This window comes from Danio rerio, chromosome 22, assembly GCF_049306965.1.
Source record: "Danio rerio strain Tuebingen ecotype United States chromosome 22, GRCz12tu, whole genome shotgun sequence".
Taxonomy (NCBI): Eukaryota; Metazoa; Chordata; class Actinopteri; order Cypriniformes; family Danionidae; genus Danio; species Danio rerio.
In genome coordinates this window covers 35,927,501-35,945,661 of record NC_133197.1, presented here as the reverse complement: position 1 = coordinate 35,945,661, position 18,161 = coordinate 35,927,501, and the positions used below count along the sequence as shown (strand labels likewise).

General features: G+C 38.3%; 1 long non-coding RNA gene across 2 annotated transcripts in view; it reads right to left on the bottom strand.

Annotated features, from left to right (window-relative positions):
- LOC141380235 (uncharacterized) overlaps window positions 1-18,161 on the bottom strand; it is a 53,037-nt gene that overhangs the window by 2,203 nt on the left and 32,673 nt on the right. Inside the window, exon 3 of one of the 2 annotated variants that reach the window (XR_012397914.1) lies at window positions 14,742-16,239. The exons of the other annotated variant lie outside the window; for it this stretch is intronic. This is a non-coding gene — a long non-coding RNA (uncharacterized lncRNA). Of the gene's footprint in view, window positions 1-14,741; window positions 16,240-18,161 lie in introns of those variants that run through there. 2 annotated transcript variants of the gene reach the window in all.

Sequence of the window (18,161 nt, the reverse complement as noted above, 5' to 3'; positions counted from 1 at the left end):
TGGGAAATAACAAAGTACAAACGCTTCAATTTTTCTGGTATCAGTACATTTCTCCACTACTTATTTTTCTGACAATGTTTTAATTTTACTCTTGATTTTACTTCTTTACATTTTTAAATCAGGCTCATCACTTTCGTTTTCATCTGTTTGGTAGCGCAACTTATATTATTTCTTGTCATTGTGCAATCTAAGCACCTTTTTTATGCAGTCAGTCTATTTTTATCATTGCGCACCTGCGTGCTGCAGTGCGCCGCTTTTTCCACCAAGGCAGTCATGTGCCGCACAGTAGCCTATGTGGGCTAGTTTGTGAAGATGACTATGAGAAAGGCAAGAATGACTGCGCAGATGAGACAGCGGGAGACGGCGAATTTAAAATGACTGATGCTGACCTGATTACACAATAACAAGACACACTTTGCTTGATCAGATCACAGGTAAACAAGAGAGACACATTCTAGTTTAAAAATATGCCATTCAAATGCTTGTTGATCATACCGCTCAGGAGTTCTCTGGTCTTTCAATCTAATATTGTAACAAGTCGCTCATGATATTTCATGTGCATTGCTATTCAAAATTGGTGTAACAAATGAAACCTTCATGGGTTTGCGCCATTCACTGTAAAGCCTGAGGGATGGAGTTTGCAGGTTGCAGCGTTTGCCACACATTTTAATCACGAGATGTTCTATTTCACAATGTTGTCAGTCGTGCAACTGCAGTGCGTTCACCATTGCAAAAGGGCTTGCATTCATTAAGATAAAACTAATATTGCAGCTAATAAAAAAGACCGTTGTTGTTTTTCAGATGACGTTTGCAAACAATCATTTGTGTCAACTGTTTTAAACTATTTCCAAGTGCTATGTTTTGAAGTTTTTAGAAAAAAAAAAAATCTGCGTGAACGTCTCCTAAATATGCACATTATGTGAACATTTTGCAATGAAAACTGGTCCCACACCAAACGAATGCTGCCAAATATATGTTGAGCTTGCATAGATGAGTTTGGGCACATATGCAACTAAAACAGTCGCAATTTCGAGCCCTGCAATTTCAAATTCAAGCAGGTTCAAGCACTTTGTCCAAAATTCAAGCACTTTTATGTCAAGGTTTCAGGAAGGATGAGGGAGCGAGGACTCAAATTCAACAGAAGATGGTATTTATTAATTAAAATAAAACAAAAAGGACAACAAAAACCACCCCGAGGGGGAAAAACATAACTGTAAAACAAACAAACTTGGATGGGCTGGCAGGACAAACAGGACTGGATCTCACAGGACAGGGAAATAATGACGACGAACTGGCACAGGACAGCAGACATGAGGGGATTATAAAGCAGAAGTAAATTGACACAAACAGGTGAACATGAGAAACTGGTAATGGATTAACAAGGAGGGTGGGACTAGACAATAGACAGGAGAGCACATGACACAAAGACAACACAAGCCATGCGCTCACATAAAACAAGACTGAACACGCAGCCAATGAGAGAACTCATTAACCGCATGTTCTTATGACAAGAAAAACAACACTGAAGCACACAACAAAAGCACGCGACCACAATGTAAACACCAAGCCACGTGCGTTGACAAGAGACGCAAGACACAAGCACACGATAGATAAACACCTTACCGTGCGCTCACTCATATGCAACAAGCATGCTTCATCTCAGCACCAAACAAAACTAACTAGACGGAGGCGCCGAGAATTGAGCAGCGCGATGCTGACAGAACAAACACAAACACTAGTACAAAAGTGTGCACACAGAGACACACACAATGACAGAAACAGGACAAGACAGGGCCAGTGTTCGGATTCTGCCACCAAAACAAGAATTCACAAGACCAGAGTGGCAGAACTCTGACACTTTTATAACCTTGAAAACACTATATTAAAAATCAAGCATTTTTCAGGATTTCCAGCACCCATATGAACCCTTACTAAAGTACATTTTTAAGACCTGCTTCTTTACTTTTCCTTGAGTACAAAAGTGTAGTCAGTACTTTAACTTTTACCAGATTTTTTTTTAACATGACTATCTGTACTTCTACTTTAGTAAAAGATTTGTGTACTTTTGCCATCTCTGCTATTGATATTACCCGTTTCATCATCATCATCATTTAACTAATTAACCTGCTTACAAGCCCTAAATTGCTCCTGTCCAAACGTTTTTTTGGAATGTGTTGCAGGTCTGAATGAAAGGAAAGGATCTATAATTACAAATAAAATGAAGTTGACCGGTTCATATTGTCTACAATGAAATACAAGTCAAAGTTAATTTGGTAATCACTATTTTCTTTGGGCGTTTTTTACACAGTCGCAACTTTTTCTGATTTGGGGTCGTGCAATTCAATTGAACTTTTCTTTACACTGGGGTAAGCAAACGATTCTTATCTCAAAGCGAAAACAAGATTATTTTGCTTACCCCATTGGCTTGCTTGTTTTAAGGAAAAACTGGCTTAATTTAAACATTATTATTTCTGAAATCCTTAGCGGATTCCGGAACCATTAGCGCTGCTTGTTTAGACTTGGATTCGGCACCTTCCAAATGGAAGAAAATCCACCTGTTTTCATTAATCCATCTTTTTGGTGCGTCTTTATATAACCTTGATTCATCCACCGAGGAACGGCAGCCAAAATATCATGCCCTCCTGCTTGCAAAATGAGGCATGAAAATTTCAGCATGGTTTTAAATGGTGAGCAAACATCGCTCGGGATGAAGAGATTGGAAAGTGGTTTGGGATGAAATTGGCTTTTTCCTTCGAATGTGGAATGAGGTTGGACCATATTTGCGCTTGGCTCTGTTGTCCGGAGCAGATATAGATTGGTAGTAACCAGGCAGGACTCTGGTGAGCGGGATAGTTTGAGCGAGCGTCTGTTTTGACGTGATCGCCGCCAGACGAACAGATGGATCCACCGTCGTGAGATTATTTAGATGCCAGTCTAAATTGAGGCCGGTCAGTCGAGGCCTTCTAAAAAACTCAAATTAAATTCAATTCAGTTTGAGTTGATGTATTATTTTCCATTATGCAGATCAATTCAAAGCAACTTCACTGAAAGAAAGAATGGTTATGATTTACTATTAAAGAGATGGTTTGTTTAAAACTAAAAGAAAACATATTGTTTACTCATCCTCCATTTGTTCCAAACCTGTTCGAGTTTCTGTTTTCTGTTGAACACTAAATATATTATTTAAAGAAACCCTGAAACCTTTTACTATGGAATTTATGGTTTCATTTTTTCAGCTTTTTTTAACATATATGTTTACAGATTCTGCTGCTGGCAGGTCTTTGAAAAAGTCATTGGGGTGTATACCCGTCAACACTCCTGTTTTTTCTGGGAGTCTCCCATATTTCAGTCCCATCTCCTGTGTTGTTCTGTCTCCCGGGAAACTCCCGGAATTCCCCCAACCCCCCGCCCCTCTGCTTTTTGGTACAGTCCATCCAGCATTTTGGGACAGTCCCTATGCGCACCAAACCCAACGCGCAACAATCTCCTTACCCGCTCTCCGCTCTTCAGTATGTTCCCCTTCATTTAACCCCCCACCCCACTCTTCACTTCTCATGCACGCCCCCCCTCCCTCTACAGTCGCCACCCCTCTCCAACCACCAAAATAGGTCCCAGGAGCTTTGTTTTTTGCAGTTTTTGTTTTCACGAATCCTCCTGAAGCCACTGTGTACACTTTTTGAGAACTCAAACTTATCTTGCAAGTGCTATTCATGCCTACTGTTCTCGTGTAAACCCACCAGAGGCCAGTGTCAACAGATTGTTTGACTTTTTGAAAGACTGACTGACCGATCGATCGACTGACCCACCCTCCTCCTTCCCTAAACTCAACTAGATGTTTTGATTGACCCGCCCACCCAACCAACAATTTTTAAAAGCAATACAGAAAAAGTAAAGCCCCGGTCTGATTTATGCCAAATCAAATTTTAGATTTATTTTTTATTTTTTTTTAGATTTAGATTCTTACTCTGTTATTTACTTGTTTATTTTATTTTTTGTATTTTGTTTTAGTTTTACCTGCTTTCTGGAACTGTTGTTCACCGGAGTGGAACCCCGTCATCATGTTTAACTCTTCTCTGCATCTCAAGTTCACCAACATACATGGCGAGCTAATGGGACAAACTGGTAACAGCAAGAAAGCCATCCATACCGAGTTAAGTGGTCAGCTGGTAAGCGCTAAAAGGAATTTTTATTTTGAAAATGAAATGCAACTATGTGTACTTCTGGCTACATAATTTCGCAAAAAAAAAAAATAAATATATATATATACATATATATACTGGACTACATTTTCAGAATGAGAGAATGTTGCTTTGGAGGGTTATATGGTCATGATAACAATGTTTGCACAATGTTATTTTTTCTAACTTGATTATTGAAATACTGTAATGCACATTTTATTCAGTTATGCAACATTTTCATTTAAAAATTGGAATTGGCATAATATCTGGGATGAGTATCCCAAGGTAGAAACAAAAAATATATATATATCTAACGGAAAAAAAATAGTATACTTTACTATACAACACTTCATGAACGGCTAAATACTGTGTGCCGTGGTTCCATGGACGCGGTCTCACCCAGTCACCAACATTGGGTCTCACAGCTTGGCACTGGCTTGTCTTGCCTTCGGAAAACAGGCGCAGTCATGAATAATTCAAAAACGGGCTCTTCTCATAGGATAAGAAAACTCAGCAATAATAATAACAAATCCATGCGTCATCACTTCACTTGTAGTTTTGTGCGCTACATCAACAATTTTGATCCCGGACCAAAAATCCTTATGAACCCGGAATATGAAATTAGCTGACAAAAGCTTAAAATTATCCAGTTTTCCCCACAATTAAAGATGACAGCTGCTAATGTTGTCTGAACTGATGCTCAACACACACAAATCTGTTAACATAAAAATAATATTCAAGGGGTTTCTTGAATCTTTAAGCTGAATATTATTAATTAAACCTATTTTTGGGCAAAATAGTAGCTAGCCAACCAGTAAACGTATGCAGAGAACATTAGTCAATGATCATTGTATTGTGCTATATTAATGAGGTAAAGTAAAATTAAAGTCTCAAAAAAGTATGCTCACATAGGTGAGTGGGTTTGACAAACCACCTGTAGAAACACTACACTCTCTTTCTCTCTCTCTCTTAAAAATAACAACCAAAACAAAACAAAAAAAAAAAAACACTCGCCATCGTTACTCTACTACAGGGGTTCCCAAACTCGGTCCTGGAGTGCCGGTGACCTGCAAAGTTTAATTCCAACCCCAATCAGATACACATGGGCTAGCTAATCAAGCTTTTTCTAGGCTTTCTAGAAACATGCGTCGAGTTATGTTGAGGCAAGTTGGAGCTAAATAGCAGAATCCCCTGTGTGTATTGCTTCTTCTTGTTGAATGCCTCCTCAATTGTGAGTCGCTTTGGACAAAAGTGTCTGCTACTGTAAATGAATAAATCTAAACGAAAATGCATTAATGCTAATTTGTTGAAACAATTATTTAACATAGTCAGGCAAGGCTGCTGATAAATCAAATGTTTCTGACAAGCTTTCTCCATGTTCTCCATTTAAACATTTATTTTATGTGACACGTCCTAGTTAAGTTGACTTTTGCATTGAGTAACAAATTCATGTTTAAGCCTAATTCATAAGCACGAATTGAAGTGATCGCTGGTAAATAAAAAATGACAGCTTTTTTGCTTTGATAAATGATTAGAGACTAGCAGATTTATCTTTCAGGATGCCTAAAAATGGATGATTTCATGACATTGATTTAAATATGGCAAAAAGAAAGTGCATTATAACGGCGCTGCATCATACTGTGGCACTCAGGGAGGACTGAAATAAAACTAATGACTGCGAGAAGCCGCACAAATCGAAGGCTATTTAGGGATAAAAGCTTTGACAAGACAAACCAAGGAAGGTGAGCTTCCACGAACATAATTGCTTCGGATGCAGCACAATTTTTGAAATCAGAGACAAGACATTTTGTCTGTTGTTCCTAACAATGCTGGATCCAACTGTTCCAGTAGTGCATTATATGGTAAAACAATTGGAATGAGGCAGGAGCAGGTTAAAAGTGCAGTCAAACTGATCTGATGAGGAGAGGAAACACATTCTACTTTCTAAATGATTAATCAAATGCACTGGGAGTGCAATACAGAATGCAAAATTAAAGGGCCACAATGCTTCATTAGATTCAGAATTAGCATCTGGTTGACATTTGCAATAACGTCTTACTTAATGTCACAACCTGCAACTGCTAGATCACTGGATAACTCTAAATCTGCCACTGATATGAACTACACTGATATGAATCCCATCATGCACCTCATACACACACCAGTTCCAGTTCTGTCCCTAATTGCACACACAGACATAGCCGGAAGCTCATCACAGACTGATTACATGGACTGTATATAATGTACAGTGCTTGACTTGTAAATTGCGAGATCCTGGAACAGATTGGGGTAACGGATCCGGCATGTTACCAGAGGAGGGAGAGGTGTCGTGGACGAAATTGAAGAGTGTTGGGAAGTCATGGAAAAAAGTAAAGAGCGGGTAGAGGAGGTGTGCGTGTGAGAAGGGGGATTGGTAAAATTAGATGCCGGATCAGATTTCAGAGGTGCCGGATCCGGATCTGACTTCTTCCCGCACAAATTAAGCCCTGAGTCTTTTGTAAAATTGGAGTCGGGGTGACAACGGAGTTGCAGGTCCAAAAGCAGTTTATGTACACGTTAGTCAAACAGGCAGTGGTCTACAGGAACATAAGATATCATGAGAGTACTCCGAAAGCGTAGTCGTGGTCACAGGCAGAGGTCGGTGCAGGCAATAAGCAAGATAAGCAAAGTCAGGAAACATGGCAAAACTGGACTAGGATGCATTCACTAAGAAGAAACTAATATTGCAGCTCATAAAAAGACCGTTACTGCTATTAAGATGACGTATGCAATTAATAAGTTATAATATCATCTGTGCAATATCAGACAGCACCCGTGAGAACAGCACAGTTTTTTATATATATATATATATATATATATATATATATATATATATATATATATATATATATATATATATATATATATAATTACATATATATATATATATATATAATTACATATATATATATATATATATATATATATATATATATATATATATATATATATATATATATATATATAATTACAAACCAGTATGAATTATGTAAGATCCAGGAAGTACGAACTTCACAGAGATCCACCTAAAGAAGATTGGTTATGCCGCCAAAAACTCTGAAACATTTTGTGAGCAGATGTAACAGAAGTATAGAAAACTAATACTTTTAAAATATGTATATATCAACTATGTTAGCATATCATTAAACACATTTTCTAGTTAAGTGACAACCTAACAATGTCTTATTGTCTTAAAAAATGTTTTTTACTGTAATTACATGTTCATGAAGTCCAGTGGTGTGTTAGCACGACAATTAGCATGAATGAGACAAGCTGCAAAGCTAGTCGAAGCCTCTAGCTATTCTAAGTTATTATTTCACATCTCGTTTCTCTGTGATAGGGTTTTATCCGTTTCCAGATTTTATTTTTAAACTCATTGTACAACAGGGCTGCCCACTTTTGGCTTTAGCTCGGAGTGAGAATTTAGGCCTTTCCCATTTCCACAAGCCACGCCCCCACAACAAAACCACTCCCCCGTTTATTTATAAATATATAAAATGATAAATATATTACTTTAATAAATAATTTCACAAATATTTAGTACAAATTAGAGTATCATTACTATTATACAAATATTCTATTATAAATAAATACATGAAAAAATCTATTCTTAATGTAACAGGAAAACATGTAAAGATACAACTGAAGTGATATGCTAAGATCATTTAAAAAAAAATTTGTACAATATAAATATATTAATTTCAGAACAGCATGGTGGCTCGGTGGTTTGCACTGTCGCCTCACAGCAATAAGGTCACTGGTTCGAGTGACACATGCGCTATAGGGGAATTGATGAACTAAATTAGTTGTGGTGCACCAGTGTGCGGCGCGAATGAGTGTGTGTGGGTGTTTCCCAGTGCTGGGTTGCAGCTGGAAGGGCATCCACTGCGTAAAACATATACCGGAACTTTTGCACAACGTATGAGTGGTACTATTTTTTTTAGCATGCATGTTCACAACCGGGATTTATACTGGGAGCTGCAACGTGAGCAGCGCATCAGCGTCAAGCAGGGGCAGTGCGAGAGGCGCGCGGGTATGCTTTCTGTGCGCATGTGTCAGTTTGTTGTGACTACATTGCCTTCACCAGCGTTGGATCGGTTGCACATAGAGAGAATAACATCTTTATAAAACAATAAAAGTCTTCGACACCATCTTTATTTTAATGGAAAAAAGTATTCATGGGATGAGAAAATGGATGTGTGGTGTGAGAGCACGAGAATAGAGTCAATTGTGTGTCTCTCATGCCGAATGCGTGGGAGTTGGCAGCCCTGTTGTACAATAATAGCCTTCTAGAAAGTCAAGTTTAAGCTAGTTGTATGTGTTGCTAGCTTCTGGCTGTCTAGCCAGCTAGCTGCTCTTCTCTAAAATCAGCTTTACTCACTAATCACAGACTTAATGGTCAACAAAATAGCAGCTTCAGCTATTTTAAATTAGCTAATGACAATCATGAACTTGCAATGGTGATTAGCTGCCATGCTAACAATATAGCAACCAGCTTAAGCTGCAATTTTGTAGGAATTAAAGTACTATACAGGGCTCGAAATTAACTTTCTTGGTAGCACCGGTGCTTCCAACCTGAAATATTTAGGAGCACCAGAAAAAATTTAGAAGCACCCACCAAAACTGAATGATATATTTGACAAGTTGTATATTAAGGGATTTATTGTATTTGAAAACAACATCAATTAGGACTAACAAAACCCAGAAACAACTATCTAAGTAACGTTAATGATGACTTAATATTTGTTCAATAATTCCAAAATGAATGTTGAATAATTAGAAAATATTAACGATGACGATGATGACAAAAATACAAATAATGAGTTATATTTCTCATCATCATGCTAATGTAAGTTATCTGCTATATAAAGTCCTACTGTTACTTTATGAAAAATAAATTGATGTTTGCATCAAACACAAATGAAGCATTGTAGTGCATTGTAAATATTTATTTTGTACTATTGTTTTTATATTCATGTCAATTTAATAAATAATATTTCTGCTACCAAACAAACAAAATACTATAATAAATCATTCAATTCAATGCTGAAAGCTGCAAAGCAGTCATCAGTAATTAAATTAAAAAAAATAATATACACCTCAAGAAAGAACGGACAAAAGAAAGGAAGTCTCACTTATTAAAGTTTTGGTTTCGGTTCGTGTCTTTTTAATGCTCAGCCTCGTTACGCGCTGAATTACATTTTCTGTGTTTGCGGAAAAGTATACGAGTCAGCCGGACCAATATATGAGGGGGAGCAGAGCAGGATTCTCACGATGACCACCGGCGCAATACTGTTCTTTGTTGTAACCCGCATCAGATCAAACTCAGTAAAGGCAAGCTTCTTTGGCGATGTTGATTTAGCGGACATTTGCGTTGTTTCAGCCTGATCTCATGAGGAAACGTATGAAAAAGTTACGAATTGCCGTGCAGTGCATGCAACGCATCGGGATTCAGTGTCGAGATTAGCGGTCACAAAAGCGCCCTCCCTGTCATCTGACAGTGGAAAGTCTTGAGTGATTGACAGCTAATATGAACCAATATAGCGGTTTTACCACGTTTTTAGAAAAAAAAAAAAACAGGTCGCACTACAACCATTATATGCAGTCGCACGAATGCTCTCAATATATGTTATGAGGTCGCATAGCTAAAATTTCGTGCACATATGCGACCAAAACGGTTGCAATTTCGAGCCCTGCAATACCAATGTAGCAGATGCTCATTAGCATGAATTTGCCTGTTGAAGTTACTTTCTTTCTTTGAGCGCTTTTAGTGTTCTTGCAAATCACAACATTGTAAGAATCATGTCTTACCTAGGAAACACGAACTCCACAGAGATCTACCTAAAGAAGATCCATTGGTTTTGCCGCCTAAACCTCTGAAACAATGTGAGAGCAGATGTTCATTACTCTTATTTCTCCGAATATCTCCCTTCGACGGGATGGGTGAATTATTAATCATCTTTAATTAAGTCAGAGTCGTTTTAATATGGACCGCTGAAAGCACTCTAAGATTTAATTAAGTGCTGTATTAGCTTAGAGGAGACATATTGTCCTTCTCTGATATTCAGATGTTGATTTGCAGAGGGATAAGCCAGAGGATTTAGATAATTAGTCATATTTGTCATGTTCACATTCAACTCTGTCTCACTCATTTTTATTGCTAATTACAGGGTAAAAAGGGGGAGAAGTAACGCATGCAATATTTGTGCTATTTTGTGCCATGATAAACATCATTTATCATCTTATTCAGATATTAAAAACAGTGCAATCATTTGTATTTTTCATTCTACCTATGTTTTAGTTGTTAAAAGCCTTGCAATTAAGACATTCTCAGTGGCTACCCTGCTGAAAAATCCAGCTTAAACCAGCCTAGGCTGGTTGGCTGGTTTTAGCTGGTTAACCAGCCTGGTTTTAGAGGAGTTTTGGCCATTTCCAGGCAGGTTTCCAGCCATTTCCAGCCTGGTCTTAGCTGGCCAGGCTGGAAAATGATCAGCTAAATCCAGCTAAAACCAGCTTGACCAACCTGGTTTAAGCTGGGCTCCCAGTCTGGCTAGGCTGGTCAAGCTTGTTTTAGCTGGTCATCTCCCAGCCTGACCAGCTAAGGCCAGGCTGGAAATGGCTGGAAACCTGCCTGTAAATGGCCAAAACCCCTCTAAACCAGTGTGGTTGACCAGCTTAAACCAGCCAACTAGCCTAGGCTGGTTTAAGCTGTTATTTTCAGTAGGGTAGACAAACTGGCTAGGCAAATTGTTCTTGAATGAAGACTTTCTCTGTCAGAAATAAACATGTTGTTGATATTTATAGGGTCACTGGATGCCCCTGTTTCCTTATGGCCAACAATCAGTCCTTCACTCTGTCCATTCACTAGGCGTTGGTTCCTAGTAAACTGTGTTAACTCTTCTGTCCCTCATGAACATTTCATACAATGGTAAATGCTAGCAAGTCTATTTGTCCCCACAAACAACTTTTTCCAGAACCTGCCTTAAGGATCCACAGCAGCAGAATCTGCAATACCTGTGAATGACAGATGCATAGACATAAACCAAATAACAACGTAAAGAGTCCTAGGCCTTGGTCTCTGGTGTATAGTAGTGATCCTCCCTCCCTAAATGGAGGCAATCACCATCCCAGACTAAGGCAGATGCCAGTGACTCTATTAGTACGCTCTGCAAATCTTTTAGGACCTACCTCAAGCATACACTGCTCAATCTGGCTCGAAGCCAGCATGATTTTCTTTCAGCATTAGGAGTTTCAGACAGGTAAAGCAACAAAATGAAGCAAGCAGCAGCCTCCTATGGACAACTCCATACACGTGATACAAATAGCAACATAAATTGTTCTAGGCCTTGGTCTCTGGTGACTTCTTACACTCATAGAGGCAATCTTCACTTCAAACTAGGGGCTGAATTACTTTCTATTTTTTAAAATCGGCTTTTATGCGATTAAAGTCGAGTTGACATTGACAAGCCACTGGTGATGATATCAATAAAACACAGGGTTTTTTGCAATGTCAAGTGCATATTTATATTGAAAATTATGGAAATGTGAAGGCTACCATGTCAAAATCACATAATCTGCACAGCACAACTAGCCAACATTACTAAAAGAGTGTCATGGCAGAGCATTAAAGTTGACCACTCGACTAGTTTTGTAACCCCTACTCCATACTAAGGCATATACCAGAAAATCTGACCTTCTAGAATAATCTTTCAAGTGTCTCCACAGCCGCAAACTCTGTTTAATCCGGCTTCAAGTTGCCATTAATTTGCCCCAGAGGCAAAGATTCTATAAAGGCCCAACTCTATTTTTGTCCCCCTACCCCTTTCCCTTGGCCCTTGAAACAGAATGTGAAGAATGACAAAATGTTGTGGGACTGCTATAAAGGAGTTATTATTAGGGATTATTTTAGCGTTTTTTAGCTTGACAGAAAACACGAAAGCTGTTATGAATATATTAAAACATGTGCTTGTTTGTTGTAAAAATTTTGGGTGCAGCTATGCTGCCGTTGTGGCTGGTACTGGTCTATAAAATTGTCTTACCCCTTGGTTTAAAGTGTGATCCTGAAAAATCTCTGTTCAAAGGGGTATATAGCCCTTCCCTTTAGCCCTACGCCTTCACACTAAAGAGAATTGGGACACCAATAAGGGGAAGGTAACGAGAAGGGCTGAGTAGAATTGGGATTGGGCCTAAACAACAACTCAAAAGCAAAGTACTGCTGCATAAACATAATCAAAACACCAACATAAAGTGTCCCTGGCCTAGTCCACTCTCATTTTTATTTGTCCACTTGTATCCTTCCAGAGCTCATTACTGGGACTTGAAACTAGCGTAGCCCTGAGATGTTACTTTTATTCCACTCATGCCACCTTGTCCCCACCATACTTGTTAGATTTGACATTTCCACCAGGGTGGACAATCTTGAACTAGGCTGCACTTTTCCATTAATAAAAATAAAATAAATAACCCTAGTCCAGTGCTCATATCCTGGTTGATAACTGGTTTTAAAACCAACAAGGCAACCTTTAACATGAGTAGGCTGAGATGATCCACTTTCTTGCCCTGAAAAAGCTAGGGAAGGGGTCTATCTCCAAAATAGACAATGTAAATAAAAAGGCATTGACATGGAAATATGGGGTAGCAGTGGCCTAATGCTTAGGAATCTGTCCTTGTCATCCTAAGGTTGTAGGATTGAGTTTTGGCAGGAATTGTAAGTTAGCAAATAAGCTAATCAGTGTCTTAAAGATCCCTAGAAAGCTATAGGCGTGTTGGCAGAATTAAACTCTGCAGGACACGGGCCCTCTTGGATCAAAGAGGCTCATCCCTATTCCAGATGTTCAACATTTTAATTCTAGACCCCAAGAACCAACCAAACACATGTCCATGCCATAAGCAACAAGAAACAAAAACAACAACAACCTGTGTCAGATCATCTGCTACATGTAGACATTTAAATCCAGGTTGAGCATGGATGTCAAAATTGAATATTTATTTATCCTAATTAGCTTTAATATATATATATATATATATATATATATATATATATATATATATATATATATATATATATATATATATATATATATATATATATATAGTTAGCTAATTAGCTATAGCTATATATATATATATATATATATATATATATATATATATATATAGCTGTATATATATATATATATAGCTGTATATATATATATAGCTATATATATATATAGCTGTATATATATATATATATATATATAGCTGTATATATATATAGCTATATATATATATATATATATATATATATATATATATAGCTGTATATATATATATATAGCTATATATATATATATATATATATATATATATATATATATATATATATATATATATATATATAAATAGTTCCTTGAGAGTCATACATTCTCACAATTATGTGTGAATTAGCTAAGAATTAGTCAAGATTATGTGTGCATACTAAGATAGTAATTGCATAAATGTGTATATCTATGAACAAGTGTCTGTATTTGAACTTAGTGGTTTTCAAGAAAACGTTTGTATAATGACATGGGTATGACTTAAGTATGACTTAGGTTTATGGGGACAAGTGTTATGTCCTTGTAATTCAAAACTGTTAAATATCAAACTTAATGAGGTCTTTTTTTTACCAAAAAGAGACTTTGATTTAGGGTGCCTTTAGAAATTCCTTACACCCCTTTATTTGTCATACAGCCTGAAATTAAATAACATTCCAAATAACTTTATTTCATTTAATCAGATCAGTCCCTTTATTCATGAGAGGTCGCCACAGCAGAAAGAACGACCAGCATATCCAGCATATGTTTTAAACAGCGGATGCCCTTCCAGCAGCAACCCAGTACAGGGAAACACCCATACACTCTCACATTCACATACATACACTATTGCCAATTTAATTTATTCAATTCACCTGTACCGCATGAAACCGGAGCACCCCGATGAAACCTACACCAGCACAGGAAAAACATGCAAACTCCACACAGAAATGCCAACTGACCCAGCCGGGACTAGAACTAGTGACCTTCTTGTTGTGAGGCGACAGTGCCACAGCCTTTGAAATGTTTCTGTAGATTTCTCCTATCCTGTGCCTTTCTACAACTTTATCCCAAGGGTCTTTTGAAAGCAGGGTGTAATGTGAGTTAAGATATAGATTTTCACAAGGTATGATGCTTTTCTATAGGCACTGTGAAATGTATTCTCCAATGGGCCTCATAAACCACCAACACAATTGTGTGTATGTTTGCGTGTGTGTGTGTTTATATGCGTCTTGATAATCAGCATAGTATTCTTATACTTGTACACTCTCTTGTTCATCCTTAGAGCACTGAAGTTTCTCACTGTTCTTGACAAAAATCCTCCAGGTACAGCAAGTTCTTCGGTTTCCCAGCATGCTCTTGCTCAATTTAGTTCTTTCCCACAGTGGCTGTACTGTATGATGTGGAGATGTAGCTTTGTCAGGACAACTCATAGGTATTTCGAAATACATTTTTTATGATTTTATTTCTAAGATTTGATATACTATATTTCATCCCTCACTGTCTTCGTCAACCCAGGCTCATTGTGGATATGTACCCCTGTATACATTTCTAGACAGCACGATATACATCCGAGGAGGTACTTTTTTTGAGGTTTTTGTTTTTTGCAAATCCACCAGAGGGTGCTGTGTTTGCTTTTACACATCTCAAATTTCCTGCGAGGGCCATTCGCACCTTCTGTTCTTGTGTAAATCCACCAGAGACTGCTGTCGACTGACTGACTAACCGACTGAGCAACCCATCACTCCCTTCCCTAAACCCAACCGATAGTGTTTTCAAAAGTATGGATTGACCTGTGTTTTCAAAAGCAATCCAGGATAAAAATATCTTACCATGTTCTTACCCTCTTATTTACTCTTTTATTGTATGTTTTTCTTTTTGTTTTCTGGTTCTGTTCATCACTGGACTCTGCCTCCCAAGTCTGCCGACATATTTAGCGAGCCACTGTGCAAAATAGTAACGGAAAAGCCGTCCACACAGAAATAAGCAGTCAGCTTATTAGCCCGGAAAGGAACAGAAGCCATCAGCAATGTCATACTGCCCTGTAGCATTTGTTTTAAAGGGCCATGAACCCCCCTTATCCTACCGTCAGAAAGCCGTGCATGTATCGACTATCAATTCAATTCATCTTTATTTGTTTAGCGCTTTTGCAATGTAGATTGTGTCAAAGCAGCTACTCAGAGAATATCATAGTGAATTGAAATGTTTTCAGTCCGGTGTTCAGAGGTTAAGTTCAGTTCAGTTTAGCTCAGTTCAGTGTGGTATAATATTCAATACTGAAATTCCAAACACTAAGGACTAAATCCATTGATAAGCAGCTCTACAGATCCCCAACAATGCAAGCCAGTGGTGATAGCGTCAAGGAAACAACGTTACCAATTGGCGAAAGTGAAGAATTAGAAAACCTCAAGAGAAACCAGTCTCAGTTGGGCACGACCGCTGTCGCCACTGCCTCGCATAGTTCAGGATTGGTAGAGCTACGCATCGATGAATTGGCTCTTCAGTGTTTGAACTCTCAGTAATGATTAAATCACACTGAACTGAGCTAAACTGAACTGAACTGAACTTAAACACTAAAACCTGAACCACACTGTTCCAGTTACTATGACCATTTATGTGAAGCTGCTTTGACACAATCTACATTGTAAAAGCGCTATACAAATAAAGCTGAATTGAATTGAAATTGACCATTTCTCCAACAGCCAAAAATCTTGTGCAGAGCTGCAGTCTAGGCGCCGGAGGCTGAAGAACGCTGGACGTAATGCAAGACTCGTCTGTCCCTGGAGCGTCACAGGAATCAGTCTCATGCTCTCCACTCCTCCAAGACGACCACAGCAGCTGCTCAGGATACAGCCTGGTCCAGGATTATGGAAACCTTGGGATCATCTCGTCGCTGGTCTTGGATCCCATCAGTGTCGCTGCATAGTTTCTGGGGGACTCGGGATGAGTATACCCAGCTGGAAATCCTGTCACAAAATGCGGTGAAAATTCTACACGATGACAATAGTTTGATTAAGGTGTTTACATGTTTACACTCGGAGAGCACCTTTCATCAACTAATTTTATAGTGGTATTAACATACTGTAAACTTAGTAAATAAATCATTTTGACTAAGTTCTGTTTTTAACACTGAAAGAGTACTGCTGATGATACGAACTAACTTTGCCTTTAAATAAACCAACAAAGAACATTGATCACACACTCACCAAATTTCTAGAGACAGGACAATCAACACCAACTGGAGCTGCATTTTTTTTTCAAAAGGAGACGAGAAGCATCATCCGGATTTTACCATTTTCAGATGAGAAGCTTTCAGGTTACAAACGTATTTCTGTTGCATGTTAGCAGACCACTGTAATCCACCCGCAAGTTCAGCTGCGCTCTCATAGCCAGGAAATGAAAACATAAACTTTGTTGCAGAACATTTATAAAGGCAATACTGACGACCCGTGTCTCTAAACAATTCTTCTTCCACTTATTCTGGCAACACAATGTCGCATCTCTCTGATGTATGAACACTATAGCAGGTAAAAACGGTCTTCAAAGCTATCATGCATATTGAGTTGCACCGCATAGACAATAGAGAGCGCTAATTGGTTTGAAGTCTTTCTCATGAATTAATGCTGCACACTCAAACGCATCACATTGTATTCACCGGTACAGACAGCCATTCCAAATGCTGGAATACACCCAAATATGTAATCGCCGTGACGCAGCTTCAAATTTTATTTTCAAACCGGAAGAACAAAGGTGCTCAGAATAACGCAAAAACAACCAATTTTCACTTTTTAGTGAAATACAGTTGAATTTAGAATTATTAGCCTTCCTGAATTATTAGCTCCCGTTTGAAAGGCGAGAGGGGAGTTTGAGCTCAGGTAGATCGAGAACTCCCCTGCTGTAGTAGCTAATGCACAAATAGTGATTGCTCTTAAGAGATAACCATTTACTAGGAGCATGTCTATGATGCCAATTTGGATTAGTCAATTAACTTAAGTTGCATGTTTTTTGACGGTGGGAGGAAACCGGAGAACCCAGGGGAAACCCACGTGAGCGCGGGGAGAACGTGTAAACTCTGCACCAAAACGTCGGCCGGCTTGGTAAGGACAAGAACAAGTGACGTTCTTGCAGTAAGGCAACAGTGCTAACCACTTGGCCACCGTGCCACCCATCTAGGAAAGGAGGAGAAGTAGGGGTGGAAGGGGGGATTCTTCAAAACGAAGATGCCCTTATGTGGAATTTGGGGTACTTAGAGTGGCTTGGGAATCGTCTGATTGGTGAATAATAAATTAAATAATGCGGGGCCGGCTGCAAGCAATCATAAGCACATGATCCTCTTGAAATTAGTTTATAAAAAAGTTTGCTTAAAAAATATAAACTGCTTTTACACTAGCCAAAATAAAACGAAAAAGACTTTCTCTAAAAGAAAAAAAAAAAATCAAACATACTGTGAAAGTTTCCTTGCTCTGTTAAACATCATTTGGGAAATATTTTTTTAAAATAATAAATAAAGAATTAAAGGGGGGCTAATAATTTTGACTTCAACTGTATTTATGTCCTAATAGTGTTTTTAGCAGCGTGGGACACATATATAAAAGTCAAAATCTCAAAAAATGTGTTTGGTGTTTTGTGACCTTTTAAAGATTAAAAATCAGCTATACATACCTCTGGCTACGTAGTCACATAGCTAATTTGTGCTCTCCAGAAACATATATGGGGGTACGTTTTCTCAGTAAACGTGTGCTTTTGTATATACTGAATATATTAATGAGTACTACCCTAAATGAGCTTTACGCCAGCATCCGTGCCATGGTAACCCTGACTCTGTTAGTTCATTTGACTTGAAAGCTCAATGGCTTAGCCATAATCACTCCATATCGAAACTGGGAAT